Genomic DNA, 15,338 nt, shown 5'->3' with positions numbered 1-15,338 from the left:
TGTGTCTTTTTGATTTTAATTTCCCTAAGCTATAGGACCATAAGTGGAAGTGCCCTAGGCTCTGTTGCTTTGTTTTTTAGATGTTTCAGGAAACACCATACACTTCTCCCCAGTGGCTGTTGGCAATTTACATCCCACCCATCAGCATAACAAGGCTCCCAGTTCTCCATGGCCTGTCCTGCCTTTCTGGATTTTACACTTTTTCAGATGGCCCTTGACAGGGGGGAATTGAGACTTCATTGTAGTGCAGATTTCCTTTGCAAGCTTGCTTGGTTGGCCAAAAAGGGCATATGCGTTTTTTCCTGAATATATTCAGGAAAAAAATCATTCGCCCTTTTTGGCCAAGTGCATCATTGTCGACGTTCTGCCTCTTTTCCTATGCTTTAAATGCAATTCCAGTCTACCTCCTGAAATCGGTTTCCTGCAATTCTGCCTTGCCTTCAATGCCTCTTCATAGCCTTACCTCAATATATTTTTTGAAAATAGTTGACCTTTATAACTCTGCAGGTTTTTGAATTGCAGTGGCCGTTAGCTCCATTTTTCAGCTCTTATTTTTGTGATCTTGCCTCATAACCACAGGATTCCTTCAGGCCCTATTCTTCTTCTGGGACACCTTGCTGTGCCTTTGGTTTATTCTTCTTACTGATGTGAAATTAGAGTGACATGTGCCCACTGAAACTGCTACAGCTAGTTTCTCACTGGTTCCCCCTATTCCCATTCGTCATCGGCACTAACTGCAGACTGTGCGATACCATAACTTAAAGGCATTGACTCTCCATGTGGGGATATTGTTAGTAAAGCGGCTGGAATGTCAATCCGGAGTCCTAGGAGAGGAAAAATGAGGTGCGTTTTAGAAACCTTTCCCGATCATATGGTATACCAGTCGCTGGGTTTCCCAAGCATCGTTTAGCTGTAGGAAGATTCCCTTCAACCTGGAGTTTTGGGACCCTTGGAATGAGTAGCATGAAGTATTGCATTAAACTTTTGGCAGTTGCTCACCAAAGCTCACCAATCCTCTCAGCCCCAAGTGTGCAGCCTTATGTCTTATCCAGCTGTGGGTTTATATGTGGTCAATCCAGGTTGCATCACAGCCCCTGAGCAAATTTTGTAAGAATTTTTCTCTCTTTCATTGTTTCTGCGTTTTGTTTTTAAAATTTATTTCTATAATGGGGTTTAGCTCATTTTCACTGCTGTGTTTGTGCCGCTCTGCACACACTTGATTCCCTTATGGAGATATATCAATACATGGGTTTTAAGATTCTTATTACTCAGATATATTTCTCTGCAGTGTATAGGGTGTGTTGAGGCCAGTTCATTGAGCAAGGTGTAGATCTTGTCTAATATCTATTTGGTTTATTGAACGGTATCTGTGCTAATTTCAAACTCTGGTTTTATGCATCACCCCACCTCTCCTTTCCCCTTAAGCTGACATAAGTGTGTTTTCTAAATGTGAGACACTGTTCTGTTCTGTAATTCATTTTTTGTGCAGCCATATTTACGCTCCCTCTATAAGTGATATCTTATGATATGTTCCTTTTTCTGTTTGACTTATTTCAAGTAGTATTATCGGACCTAAATCCACTCTTTATCCTTCTACTAGCCTTATTACATTGATTTCATGGTGAAGAGATATTCCATTGTACATAAGTACCACATCTTCTTTATCCATTGTTCTCTTTCCTGGGATATTTAAGGTGTACTGAAGTTGAGGTTCTTGTAAACAGAGTAGCCCTAAACTGTGGTGTGCTTGTGTCTTGTTGATTTTTAGACTTCCCTAGATATACTCCCATGATTGGAAGTGTCCTATGCTCTGTAGCTCTGTTTTTTAGATGATTTAGGAACCACCATACACTTCTCCAGAGTGGCTCTCGGCGGTTCACACACTGCCCATCAGCGTATAAAGGCTCCCTGTTCTCCATGGCCTGTCCTGCATTTCTGGTTTTTACAATTTTTTAGGATGGCCCTTTTGACCGGTGGGAAATGAGACATCTTTGTTGTGCACATTTGCATTGCTTGCTTGCTTCGTTGCCCATAAAGTGCGTATGCGTTTTTTCCTGGATATAATCAGGAAAAAACGCATACGCCCTTTTGGGCCAACTGCATCATTGTCGAAATTCTGCCGCTTTTCATGTGCTTTAAAGACGAGTCCAATCTATCTCTTGAAATCTGTTTCTTGCAATTCTGTCTTGCATTCAGATCCTCTTCTTTGCCTTACCTCAACATAGTTTTGGACGTTAGTTTTCATTTATAACTCTGCAGGTTTGTGAATTGCAGTGACCCTGAGCTCCATTTTTTAAGTTGCTCTTTTGTGAGCTGGCCTCAAACCCGCAGGATTGCTTCAGGCCCTATTTTGGCTCCGGCGAGGCGGGCTGAGCCTTTTTTCAATTCTTATTCTTAATGGGAAATTAGAGTGATATGTGCCCGTCCAAACCCCTACAACTATTCTCTCATTGGTTCCCCCTCTTCCCGTTCATCCTCCTCACAATTTGCAAAATGTGTGAAACAGAAGTTGAAATGTGCTGATTCTCCAAGTGGGGAGATTCTAAGTAACGTGGCTGGAATGGTGAACAGGAGCACCAGGAGAGGATAAATGAGCTGCATTTTAGACACATCTCCCGATCACATGGTGTACAGTCCTCTGGGTTTTCCATGCATGTTTTAGCTGTAGGAAGATCCCTTGAACCTGCAGATTTGGGACCCATTGAATGGGTACCAGGTAGTATTACTTTAAAGGGTGTGCATTTCCTCACCCAACCTCACATTTCTCTTAGTGCAAACAGTTTCCAGCCTTATGTCTCATCCTGCTGTGGGTCTAGATGTGTTCAATCCATGTTGCATCACCGTCCCTGAGGAAAAGTTGTAAGAGGTTTTCTCTGTCTCTCTGTCATTTATTTTTTTCAATTTATTACTATATTGGTTACAGCTGATTTTCAAAGCTCTGTTTCTTGCTGCTGTACATCCACTTGATTCACGTACAGAGAGACATCAGTAAATTCTTTTTCAGATTCTTACCAGTCGTATATATTCTTTTCCGGTGACTTGAGTGTGCTGAGTGCAGTTCTTTTAGCTACCGTGTGGGCCTTGTTGATTATCAGTTTGGTATTTGGAATGGTATCTTTGCTAATTTCAACCTCCTGGATGATGCCTCACCCCTCCCCACCTTTCCCGTTTAGCAGCCTTATGCGTCTTTTCTACATATTTGACTATGTTTTTGTTTTGTAATTTATTTCATGTGTAGCCATTTTGGATTCCACCTTTAAGTGATATCTTATGATATGTGTCTTTTTCTTTTTGAATTATGTCACTTAGAAAGATCATACGTAACTCCTCCGGAGTTGTTACAACTGGCCATAGTTCATTGATTTCCAGGCTGAATAATATTCCACTCTACCTAAGTACCACATCTCTATCCATTTTTTCCCTCCAGAGACATTTAAGTTATATCCTAGTCGAGGATCTTTTAAACAGAGAGGGGGTAAACATTGGGGTGCCTGTGTCCTCTCGATTTTTGTTTTTCCCAAGATATACGCCCATGAGTGCAAGTGCCCTATGCTCTGTAGCTCATTTTTTAGATGCTTTAGTAAACACAATACACTTCTCCAGAATGGCCGTTGGCAATATACATTTCCACTATAAGTCTCACAGGGCTCCCTCTTCTCCTTGCCCTGTCCTGCATTTCTGTTGTTTACGCTTTATGAGGATGGCTCTTCTGACTGATGCGAAGTGATATCTTTTGTAGTATTGACTTCCAGTGCCCACCTGTTTGCTTGGCTAAAAAAGTGTATGCCCTTTTCTTGAATATATACAGAAAAAAACGCATACACCCTTTTTGGCCAACTGCAATGTTGGCAATGTTCAGCTCCTTTTCTCGTGCTTAATGGCGAGTCCTTTCTACCTCCTCAAATCCCTTTCCTGCCATTCTCCCTTGCTTACAAGTCCTTTTCTCTGACTTTCCTCAAGACATTTTTCAGTGATGGATATTTTCAACTCTGCAGTTTCGTGAATTTTGCTGCCCCTGAGTTCCATTGTTCAACTTGCGTTTATGGGAACTGACCACAAAGCAGCGGGATTTCCTCAAGCCCTATACTGTTTCCATGGGCAACCCTAGCCTTTGGTCAATTCGTCTTCCTGATTGGAAATTAGAGTGACATGTGCCTGTCTGAACACCTAGGACTTGTCTCTCATTGTTCCTCATCCTTCCGCTTCATCCTCTGGACAAATTCCAAACTGTACGCAACAGGATGTTGACAGTGCTGACATCTCCAAGTGGGGAGACTGTTAGTAAAGACGCTGGAGGGGTGAACCCGAGCACCAGGAGATGAGGAGATGAGATGCCTTTTCCAAACTCTCCCCGATCAGACGGTATACCATCCTCTTGGTGTGACAGACATGTTTTAGCAGTAGGAAGAGTCCCATTCATGTAAGGAGAACACCAGGGCTTTTTCAAAATCAGTGTCTGCCCGAAACCCAAACTGGGGAATTTTTTAAGCTACGGCTACACATATGTTCATTAAGGGCCTTGGGAAGTAAACAGAGTCCAAACTTTAGATGATTGAAGTCTTCAGGGTCAGAAGCACTCACCACCAGCTTCCCTTAGGTTACACTTTAACTGTCATTGATAGATGATGTCAATAAAAATATCTATTCTTTTCCAGATTATTTCCCCTTATAGGTTATTGCAAAATGTTGAGTGTAGTTCCCTGTGCTATACAGTAGTTCCTTGTTGATGATCTATTTTATACATAGCAGTGTGTATGTGTTAATCCCAAACTGTTAATTTATCCCTCCTCCCACCTTTCCCCTTTGGTAATAATAAATTATAAGATTTTATACTTCTCAGAAATGGGGGAGCTGAAAGAGAGGTATCATTTTCAATGGAAAAGCATTTAAAACAAGATTGAAGCTTTAACCAAGATTATTAGATGTACATCCTTGGAAAGAAATCACTTCGTTTCTCTAATATTGACCTGACAAATAAGACAAACCTTTTCACTGAACTTGCTTATAATAAAGTGATGGAAATATCAAATGGAAGTGTTAGAAACATCTTATTTTACCCGAGCCTTATACACTGTTCTATGTTAACTACAGTTTGGCTCACACATCTGTTCATTGAGGTTACAATAGTCTCAATTTCTGTTACTGATCCTCCAGAGTGGACCCCAACAAGTGTCCCCCTGCCCAGTGTCATTGGGGCCAACAGATCGAGACTGAGTTTGGTTCACAAGCAAAGGAAACTTTATATTTTGATCAGAGAATGGAGAGGTGAGAGCATGCACTACCCCGTGGGCTGTGGGCTGGGCTGTTGTGTAGAGATCCTGTCAGAGTCAGTGGGAGGGAGGGGGCGGAGCTCTCGAGGGCCAGGTTGGCTGCAGCTCAGGCTCTATATCGCGGAGTCTGCACTGGGCCCCAGGAGCTGAGGTGTCGTCCCAGCCATTCTGCACTAGGAAATCTGGTCTGAAGTGCCGGGTGTGGAACCTCTGCATGCGGGACCTAGGAGCACATGAAATTAGACAAAGCACAAAGGATAAAAAAGGTTAGACTTGACTTTATTGCCCAGATTCTATTTTTATCTCCCAGGGATTTTTAATGGGCTTTGCTGGGGACAAACCCCTCCTCTGCCTTTTGTCCCGTTCCTCATTCTTGGAGTGCTGAGGGTGCAGACCCTTCTTCTGTAACTGCTGAGTGCTGAGTTGGGAGCCCTCATACCCGGGGGCGAGGGTCAGAGCTTCTCCCCAGCAGCCTCCAGGTGACGTTGATTGTCCCCAGGCCCCCTGCCTCCCTGCTCGTCCAACTGAGCACCAGCATTGGAAGTGTTATAGATTCTAATGACCTTTAAGGGTCCAGGAAAGAGATGTGCAGAGACGCTGTGGGGGCCGGTTTCACCCCGCCCCACATTTGTTCGGCCACCTTAGGCTGACCGTTTCTGCCAGCCTAGATGCTCTGACCAGTAGTCTGCGCTTTCTTCAATTAGGCCCCTGAATTAATGTACAAACAGCACCAGGTGTCAGAGCCCTGCCCGCTCAACTCCCAGACAGTCCAGGGTCAGTGGTGATCAAGGACCATGATGGCCACTGAGTCAACAGCCTTTTGAAGTAAACAGGAGTCCAGCCAGTCTCATTGGCCACCATCATCAAGGTGTCTGTAGGCTTTTCTCTGGTGACAGTGTGATATACGGTTCCCCCGCCAAGATTATTAGCTCCCCTCTGGGTGCAGTATGTCCTGCAAGCAGTAGTCTACTCTTTTGGGACACACTCTTGTTGTTTTATGAGAGAAACTCCAGGTCCAGTGATGTTCACATGAGTCGTCATGGTGCCCTGTTGCCCCCAGTTATCTCTCTGGATGTTGGAGTTGGAAGGCCTCCTCACTCGAGGTTGGTGTGCCCACAGAGCAAACCCTGCAACTTCAGGGCATGGTTGGTGGTTAGGATCACCACGTGGGGTCCTTTTCCCTTAGGAGGGAGGTGGCCTTTGGGGCTGCTGATTTCCAGGTTTTTAGATACCACCAGTATCTTGGCCAGATGTGGCAGTGGGCCAAGCCCCTTGGTGACCGTAGTTTATCCTACCTGGATGGCATTCTTGCATTGTTCCATTTCAAGTGGTCCCAGTTTTTGCACTAATTCTCCAATGGCGATTCACCTTTCACCGGGAATGTAAAGGTCAAAGGGTTTAGCTAAATTAGGGAGTTCCAGGGCAAGGGTCTGAATTGACTGCTCTTTCCATTCTTGAAAGGCCACTTCTGGATTCTATTCAAAAGAATCATCATCTTTTCCTTTCAGTGTTTCATATAGAGGCCCAGCTAGTAGACTGTAGTTAGGGATCCAGAAGCAGCAAACCCTGGCCTCCCCAGGAACCCCTAAGCTGTCTTCTAGTTTTAGAAAGGGGTAAGGCTGAAAATGGTTTCTTCCCTTTCCTGGGATGGGCTTCTCCGACCTTCTGTGAGAACGAAGCCCAGGCAGGTCACCGCAGTCTGTGATATTTGAGCTTTTTCTTGGACAACTTCTATCCTTTATTGGCTTGGTAGTTCAGAGGCCTCCTTAGTAGAGCTGGCGATCAGAATGTCGTCTGCGTACTGAAGGAGGGTTTCCTTTTCCAGAGGTAGAACTTTTAGGTCTTTAGCTAAGCTTTCCCCAAAGATGGTGTGGGAATTTTTGCACCCTTGGGGCAAGACGGCCCGGAAGTATTGTTTTAGTTGTATGTTGAGTCCTGCCACTCACAAGCCAAAATTTCTTGTGACTCTGGGACTAATGGAATACAAAAGAAGGCATCATTGAAGACTAATACAGAATACCATGTCCTGGTGGTTGGTAGAATGACCAGCAGGGTGTAGGAATTAGGAGCAGCTGGAGGTATATCCTCGGTGGCTTCACTGACTGTCCTGACATCCTTTACCAGGTCCCCAGCAGCCCATGGGGCTCTCGTGGTCAGACCAATCCCAGAATATGGAGCTCACCTGGGCAGGTACCCCACCCCCACCCCAGCCCACGGGGCTCTCGTGGTCAGGCCCCTCCCAGGATACAGAGCTACCCTTGCAGGTACCGTGGCAGGGCTGGGCACACAGGAACCGTGCACATAGCCCTCATTGCAGAGCACCCCCAGCTCACCTGTCGCTCAGAGCTGACACAGAGCACCTCAGAGCAGGACTTGAACTAACAAACAGCAGCTGCGACAGGTCTGTGACCCTGGGCATCACTCTGTGCGGCCTCCCTCCACCTGGTCTTCCAGAGACTTCCACTGCACCCGGGGCACCAGGCCTCTGTCTCCAACCACCACCCACCCCTCCTCTCCCTGACTCCTGGGTTCCTCTCATTAGGAGAGGGTTTTCTTGAAGTTGTCTCCCACTCATGGGCCAGATAAAATGATTAGAAAACAAGCCAAAGCTGCAGCCCCTTGTCTATCCTGACTCTCAGGAGCCCACACCTGTTCCTTGGACCTGGCAGGTTCGGCAAGTTCCATTTTCTGGAACTGTGAGCCCCTGAGGGGTGATGATTGGCTGACCTGGGCAGCCTTACCGTGCCGGCCAGCCCTCCCCAGGTGTGCCTGGGTTGAGATCAATATAAATACCACTCCAGGCAGCAAGAGGCCCTGCAGCCGTGCCTGACGCCATTTTCTCTGCCCTGTCAGCAGTCTCGGGGCTGGGCTGTGGGAGGGAGTGAGAGGCCACGGCTTTGTGGGTGGCCCAGTGTGAGTGGGGCTCTGCTGGACTTTCTGCAGCAGTTGCCAGGCTGCCACCTGCTAAAGAAGAGGATGTGTCACCCATACCTGCTGCTGGAATTTCTCCCTGGGCAGAGGTGAGGAAGGAAAAAAGCAGTGGGGGCAGGGACAGGACGGGTATCTCAGGCAGGGAAATGGAAATCTTCCAGAAGAGCACCCAGGGCCAGGACCATCCTGGCTGGCCTGCAGGCACCAAGTCGGCTGGTATGCTGTCACTCGTGTGGCTCTATGGCCCTTCCTCTAGGCTTTCAAGTCCTTGTATATATTCAGGTGTTTTACCTGGGACGGGTGGGAATAGTTCAGCAGCAACTGGCCTGGGGCTCAGCTCACGTTTACTCACAGATGCCTCGGCACGGTGCCCCAGCTTTGCAATGAGGACGCTTGTTGCGTGGGGGCTGCTGGCTGAATGGGAGACGATTCCCCACCACTGACCAACTTCAGAATTGTTTACAACTGGAGCAAGTGCCCTGATACGGTTTTCCTCTGTGGAACTGGTGGGTTCTGTGTTTTTTTTCTCTTTTTCGTTTTTGGTTCAAGGTAGATTTTATTCCTCTTTTTTGTATTTACAGATATAAGCATGGAAATAATTTATTCATATAAATACATGTATGTGAAGGGAATAATTGTTTTTTCTGTTTTTTTTTTAAATTTTATTTCTTTTTAATTTTGAATTTTATTTTATATTTTTATACAGCAGGTTCTTATTGGTTACCTATTTTATACATATAAATGTATACATGTCAATCCCAGTCTCTCAACTCCTCCCACCACCACCCCCCCAACAGCTTTCCCCCCTTGTTGTCCATACGTTTGTTGTCTACATCTGTTGCTCTATTTATGCCTTGCAAAATGGTTAACCTGTACAGTTTTACTAGGTTCCACATATATGCATGAATATACAAGATTTGTTTTTCTCTTTCTGACTTACTTCACTCTGTATGACACTCTCTAGATCCATCGACGTCTTGACAAATGACCCAATTTCATTCCTTTTCATGGCTTTGTAATATTCCATTTTATATATGTACCACTGCTTTATGCATTCGTCTGTCTATGGGCATTTAGGTTGCTTCCATTACCTTGATATTGTAAAGAGTGAGGCAATGAACATTGCGGTGAATGTCTCTTTTTGATTTATGGTTTTGTCTGGGTATATGTCCAGAACTGGGATTGCTGTATCATATGGTAATTCTACTGTTAGTTTCTTAAGAAACTCCATATTGTTCTCCATAGTGACTGTATCAATTTATATTCCCAACAATAGTGGAAGAGGGTTCCTTTTCTCCACACCCTTTCCAGCATTTTTTGTTTGTAGATTTTCTGATGATGCCCATTCTACCAGGTGTGAGGTGATACCTCATTGTTGAGTCCATTTCCTTGAGCAAGGGGTAGGTCTTGTCTATTAAATATTTGGCTTATGGAATGGTATCTGTGCTAATTTCAAACTCTGGTTTTATGCAGCACCCCAACTCACCTTCCCCCTTAAGCAAGCATAAGTTGGTTTTCTAAATTTGAGACCCTGTTCTGTTTTGTAATTCAGTTCATGTGTAGCCAAGTTCTCATTCCATGTATTGGTGGTACCTCATGATGTTTCTTTTTCTGTGTGACTTTTTTCACTTAGAATCACCGTGCCTCAATCCACTCATTATGCTGGTACGGGCCTGGTGACATAGTTTTCATTGCTGAGAGGTATTCTGTTGTACGTAAGTACCGCAACTTCTTTATCCATTATTTGCTCTCTGGCATATTTAACTTGTGCTGCAGAAGAGGTTCCTGTAAACAGAGCCGTCCCAAATTTTGGGGTGGCTGTGTCTTTTTGATTTTAATTTCCCTAAGCTATAGGACCATAAGTGGAAGTGCCCTAGGCTCTGTTGCTTTGTTTTTTAGATGTTTCAGGAAACACCATACACTTCTCCAGAGTGGCTGTTGGCAATTTACATCCCGCCCATCAGCATACAAGGTTCCCAGTTCTCCATGGCCTGTCCTGCCTTTCTGGATTTTACACTTTTTTTCAGATGGCCCTTTTGTCCGGGGGGAAGTGAGACTTCATTTTAGTGCAGATTTCCTTTGCAAGCTTGCTTGGTTGGCCAAAAAGGGCGTATGGTTTTTTCCTGAATATATTCAGGAAAAAACGCATACGCCCTTTTTGGCCAAGTGCATCATTGCGACGTTCTTCCTCTTTTCCTATGCTTTAAATGCAATTCCAGTCTACCTCCTGAAATCGGTTTCCTGCAATTCTGCCCCACATTCAAGTCCTCTTGGCAGCCTTACTTCAGTATATTTTTGGATGATAGCTGTCATTTATAACTCTGCAGGTTTGTGAATTACCGTGTCCCTGAGCTCCTTTCTTCAACTCGCTTTCTTGTGAGCTGGCCGCAACACCGCAGGATTGCTTCAGGCCCTAATCTGGTTCCGGCACAGCACGCTGAGCCTTTGGTTAATTCCTCTTCCTGGTGGGAAATGAGAGTTAAATTTGCCCATCCAGACACCTCCAGCTAGTCTCTCATTGGTTCTCCCTATTCCTGTTTATCTTCCGCAGAAATTGCAAACTGTGCAAAACAGGAGGTTAAAGGCACTGAATCTCCAAGTCGGGAGAGTGTTAGTAAAGCGTCTGGAATGTTGCACCCGAGTACGAGGGGACGAGAACGGAGACATATTTGAACACGTTTCCTGATCACACGGTTGATCATACTCTGGGTTCCACATGCAAGTTTTAGCTGAAGGAAGAATCCCTTAAACCTGGAGAGTTGAGACCCGTGGAATGGGTACCATGCAATATGACTTCAAAGGGTCTTCATTTGCTCACCGAACCTCTCCAATCCTATCACTGCTGCGTTTGTGCCCCTGTACACATGCTTGATTCTCTTTCAGAGACATAGCAATCCATAGGTTTTAAGATACTTACTAGTCAGGTACATTCTTAGGCGTTTAATATGGGGTGTTGAGTCCATTTCGTTGAGCAAGGAGTAGCTCTTGTCTATTACATATTTGGCTTAAGGAACTTTATCTGTGCTCATTTCAATCTCTGGTTTTATGCAGCACCCCAACTCACCTTTCCCCTTAAGCAAGCATAAGTTGGTTTTCTAAATTTGAGACCCTGTTCTGTTTTGTAATCCAGTTCCTGTGTAGCCAAGTTTACATTCCGTGTATTAGTGATATCTTATGATGTTTCTTTTTCTGTGTGACTTATTTCAGTTAGAATCATCATACCTGAATCCACTCATTATGCTGCTACGGGCCTGATGACATAGATTTCATTGTTGAGTGATGTTGCATTGTACGTAAGTACCACAATTTCTTTATCCATTTTTCACTTTCTGCGATATTGAAGTAGTCCCATAAACGAGTTTCTTCTAAACAGAGCTGTCCCAAACTTAGGGGTGGCTGTGTCTTTTTGATTTTAATTTCCCTAAGCTATAAGGCCATAAGTGGAAGTGCCCTAGGCTCTGTTGCTTTGTTTTTTAGATGTTTCAGGAAACACCATACACTTCTCCCAAGTGGCTGTTGGCAATATACATCCCGCCCATCAGCAAAACAAGGCTCACAGTTCTCCATGGCCTGTCCTGCCTTTCTGTATTTTACACTTTTTTCAGATGGCCCTTTTGACCGGGGGGAAGTGAGACTTCATTGTAGTGCAGATTTCCTTTGCAAGCTTTCTTGGTTGGCCAAAAAGGGCGTATGCGTTTTTTCCTGAATATATTCAGGAAAAAACGCATACGCCGTTTTTGGCCAAGTGCATCATTGTGGACGTTCTGCCTCTTTTCCTATGCTTTAAATGCAATTCCAGTCTACCTCCTGAAATCGGTTTCCTGCAATTCTGCCCCGCTTTCAAGTCCTCTTGGCAGCCTTACTTCAGTATATTTTTGGACGATAGCTGTCATTTATAACTCTGCAGGTTTGTGAATTACAGTGCCCCTGAGCTCCTTTCTTCAACTCGCTTTCTTGTGAGCTGGCCGCAACACCGCAGGATTGCTTCAGGCCCTAATCTGGTTCCGGCATGGCACGCTGAGCCTTTGTTTAATTCCTCTTCCTGGTGGGAAATGAGAGTTAAATTTGCCCGTCCAGACACCTCCAGCTAGTCTCTCATTGGTCCTCCCTATTCCTGTTCATCTTCCACAGAATTTGCAAAGTGGGCCAAACAGGAGGTTAAAGGCACTGACTCTCCAAGTCGGGAGAGTGTTAGTAAAGCATCTGGAATGTTGCACCCGAGTACCAGGGGACGAGAACTGAGACATATTTGAACACGTCTCCCGATCACACGGTTGATCATACTCTGGGTTCCACATGCATGTTTTAGCTGAAGGAAGAATCCCTTAAACCTGGAGAGTTGAGACCCGTGGAATGGGTACCATGCAATATGACTTCAAAGGGTCTTCATTTGCTCACCGAACCTCTCCAATCCTATCACTGCTGCGTTTATGCCCCTGTACACACGCTTGATTCTCTTTCGGAGACATAGCAATCCATAGGTTTTAAGATACTTACTAGTCAGGTACATACTTAGGCGTTTAATATGGGGTGTTGAGTCCATCTCGTTGAGCAAGGAGTAGCTCTTGTCTATTACATATTTGGCTTAAGGAACTTTATCTGTGCTCATTTCAATCTCTGGTTTTATGCAGCACCCCAACTCACCTTTCCCCTTAAGCAAGCATAAGTTGGTTTTCTAAATTTGAGACCCTGTTCTGTTTTGTAATTCAGTTCCTGTGTAGCAAGTTTACATTCTGGGTATCAGTGATATCTTATGATGTTTCTTTTTCTGTGTGACTTATTTCAGTTAGAATCATCATACCTGAATCCACTCATTAAGGTGCTACGGGCCTGATGACATAGATTTCATTGCTGAGTGATATTGCATTGTACGTAAGTACCACAACTTCTTTATCCATTTTTCACTTTCTGCGATATTGAACTTGTACCGTAAATGAGGTTCTTGTAAACAGAGCCGTCCCAAACTTTGGGGTGGCTGTGTCTTTTTGATTTTAATTTCCCTAAGCTATAGGACCATAAGTGGAAGTGCCCTAGGCTCTGTTGCTTTGTTTTTTAGATGTTTCAGGAAACACCATACACTTCTCCCAAGTGGCTGTTGACAATTTACATCCCGCCCATCAGCATAACAAGGCTCCCAGTTCTCCATGGCCTGTTCTGCCTTTCTGGATTTTACACTTTTTTCAGATGGCCCTTTTGACTGGGGGGAAGTGAGACTTCATTGCAGTGCAGATATCCTTTGCAAGCTTGCTTGGTTGGCCAAAAAGTGCGTATGCGTTTTTTCCTGAATATATTCAGGAAAAAATGCATACGCCCTTTTTGGCCAAGTGCATCATTGTCGATGTTCTGCCTCTTTTCCTATGCTTTAATGCAATTCCAGTCTACCTCCTGAAATCGGTTTCCTGCAATTCTGCCCCGCTTTCAAGTCCTCTTGGCAGCCACACTTCAGTATATTTTTAGACGATAGCTGTCATTTACAACTCTGCAGGTTTGTGAATTACAGTGCCCCTGAGCTCCTTTCTTCAACTCGCTTTCTTGTGAGCTGGCCGCAACACCGCAGGATTGCTTCAGGCCCTAATCTTGTTCTGGCACGGCACGCTGAGCCTTTGGTTAATTCCTCTTCCTGGTGGGAAATGAGAGTTAAATTGGCCCGTCCAGACACCTCCAGCTAGTCTCTCATTGGTCCTCCCTATTCCTGTTCATCTTCTGCAGAAATTGCAAACTGGGCCAAACAGGAATTTAAAGGCACTGACTCTCCAAGTCGGGAGAGTGTTAATAAAGCGTCTGGAATGTTGCACCCGAGTACCAGCTGACGAGAACTGAGACATATTGGAACACGTCTCACGGTCACATGGTTGATCATAGTCTGGGTTCCACATGCATGTTTTAGCTGAAGGAAGAATCCCTTAAACCTTGACAGGTGAGACCCGTGGAATGGGTACCATGAAATATGACTTCAAAGGGTCTTCATTTGCTCACCAAACCTCTCCAATCCTATCACTGCTGCGTTTGTGCCCCTGTACACACGCTTGATTCTCTTTCGGAGACATAGCAATCCATAGGTTTTAAGATACTTACTAGTCAGGTACATTCTTAGGCGTTTAATAGGGGGTGTTGAGTCCATTTCGTTGAGCAAGGAGTAGCTCTTGTCTATTACATATTTGGCTTAAGGAACTTTATCTGTGCTCATTTCAATCTCTGGTTTTATGCAGCACCCCAACTCACCTTTCCCCTTAAGCAAGCATAAGTTGGTTTTCTAAATTTGAGACCCTGTTCTGTTTTGTAATCCAGTTCCTGTGTAGCCAAGTTTACATTCCGTGTATTAGTGATATCTTACGATGTTTCTTTTTCTGTGTGACTTATTTCAGTTAGAATCATCATACCTGAATCCACTCATTGTGCTGCTACGGGCCTGATGACATAGATTTCATTGCTGAGTGATATTGCATTGTACGTAAGTACCACAACTTCTTTATCCATTTTTCACTTTCTGCGATATTGAACTTTTACCGTAAATGAGGTTCTTGTAAACAGAGCCGTCCCAAACTTTGGGGTGGCTGTGTCTTTTTGATTTTAATTTCCCTAAGCTATAGGACCATAAGTGGAAGTGCCCTAGGCTCTGTTGCTTTGTTTTTTAGATGTTTCAGGAAACACCATACACTTCTCCCCAGTGGCTGTTGGCAATTTACATCCCACCCATCAGCATAACAAGGCTCCCAGTTCTCCATGGCCTGTCCTGCCTTTCTGGATTTTACACTTTTTCAGATGGCCCTTGACAGGGGGGAATTGAGACTTCATTGTAGTGCAGATTTCCTTTGCAAGCTTGCTTGGTTGGCCAAAAAGGGCATATGCGTTTTTTCCTGAATATATTCAGGAAAAAAATCATTCGCCCTTTTTGGCCAAGTGCATCATTGTGGACGTTCTGCCTCTTTTCCTATGCTTTAAATGCAATTCCAGTCTACCTCCTGAAATCGGTTTCCTGCAATTCTGCCTTGCCTTCAATGCCTCTTCATAGCCTTACCTCAATATATTTTTTGAAAATAGTTGACCTTTATAACTCTGCAGGTTTTTGAATTGCAGTGGCCGTTAGCTCCATTTTTCAGCTCTTATTTTTGTGATCTTGCCTCATAACCACAGGAT

At 44.5% G+C, this 15,338-nt stretch overlaps 1 long non-coding RNA gene across 2 annotated transcripts in view; it reads left to right on the top strand.

The window, feature by feature from the left end:
* The window catches only part of LOC125963356 (uncharacterized), a 302,661-nt gene extending 288,016 nt beyond the window's left edge, over nt 1–14,645 (top strand). For both annotated transcript variants that reach the window (XR_007475214.1, XR_007475213.1), the window contains exon 3: nt 14,567–14,645. This is a non-coding gene — a long non-coding RNA (uncharacterized LOC125963356). The remainder of the gene's footprint in view (nt 1–14,566) is intronic.
* The last annotated feature ends 693 nt before the right edge of the window (nt 14,646–15,338 follow it).

This window comes from Orcinus orca, unplaced genomic scaffold, assembly GCF_937001465.1.
Source record: "Orcinus orca unplaced genomic scaffold, mOrcOrc1.1 scaffold_97, whole genome shotgun sequence".
NCBI lineage: Eukaryota > Metazoa > Chordata > Mammalia > Artiodactyla > Delphinidae > Orcinus > Orcinus orca.
Note: the sequence above shows the minus strand (reverse complement) of the source record. Positions and strands in the feature narration are given on the sequence as shown.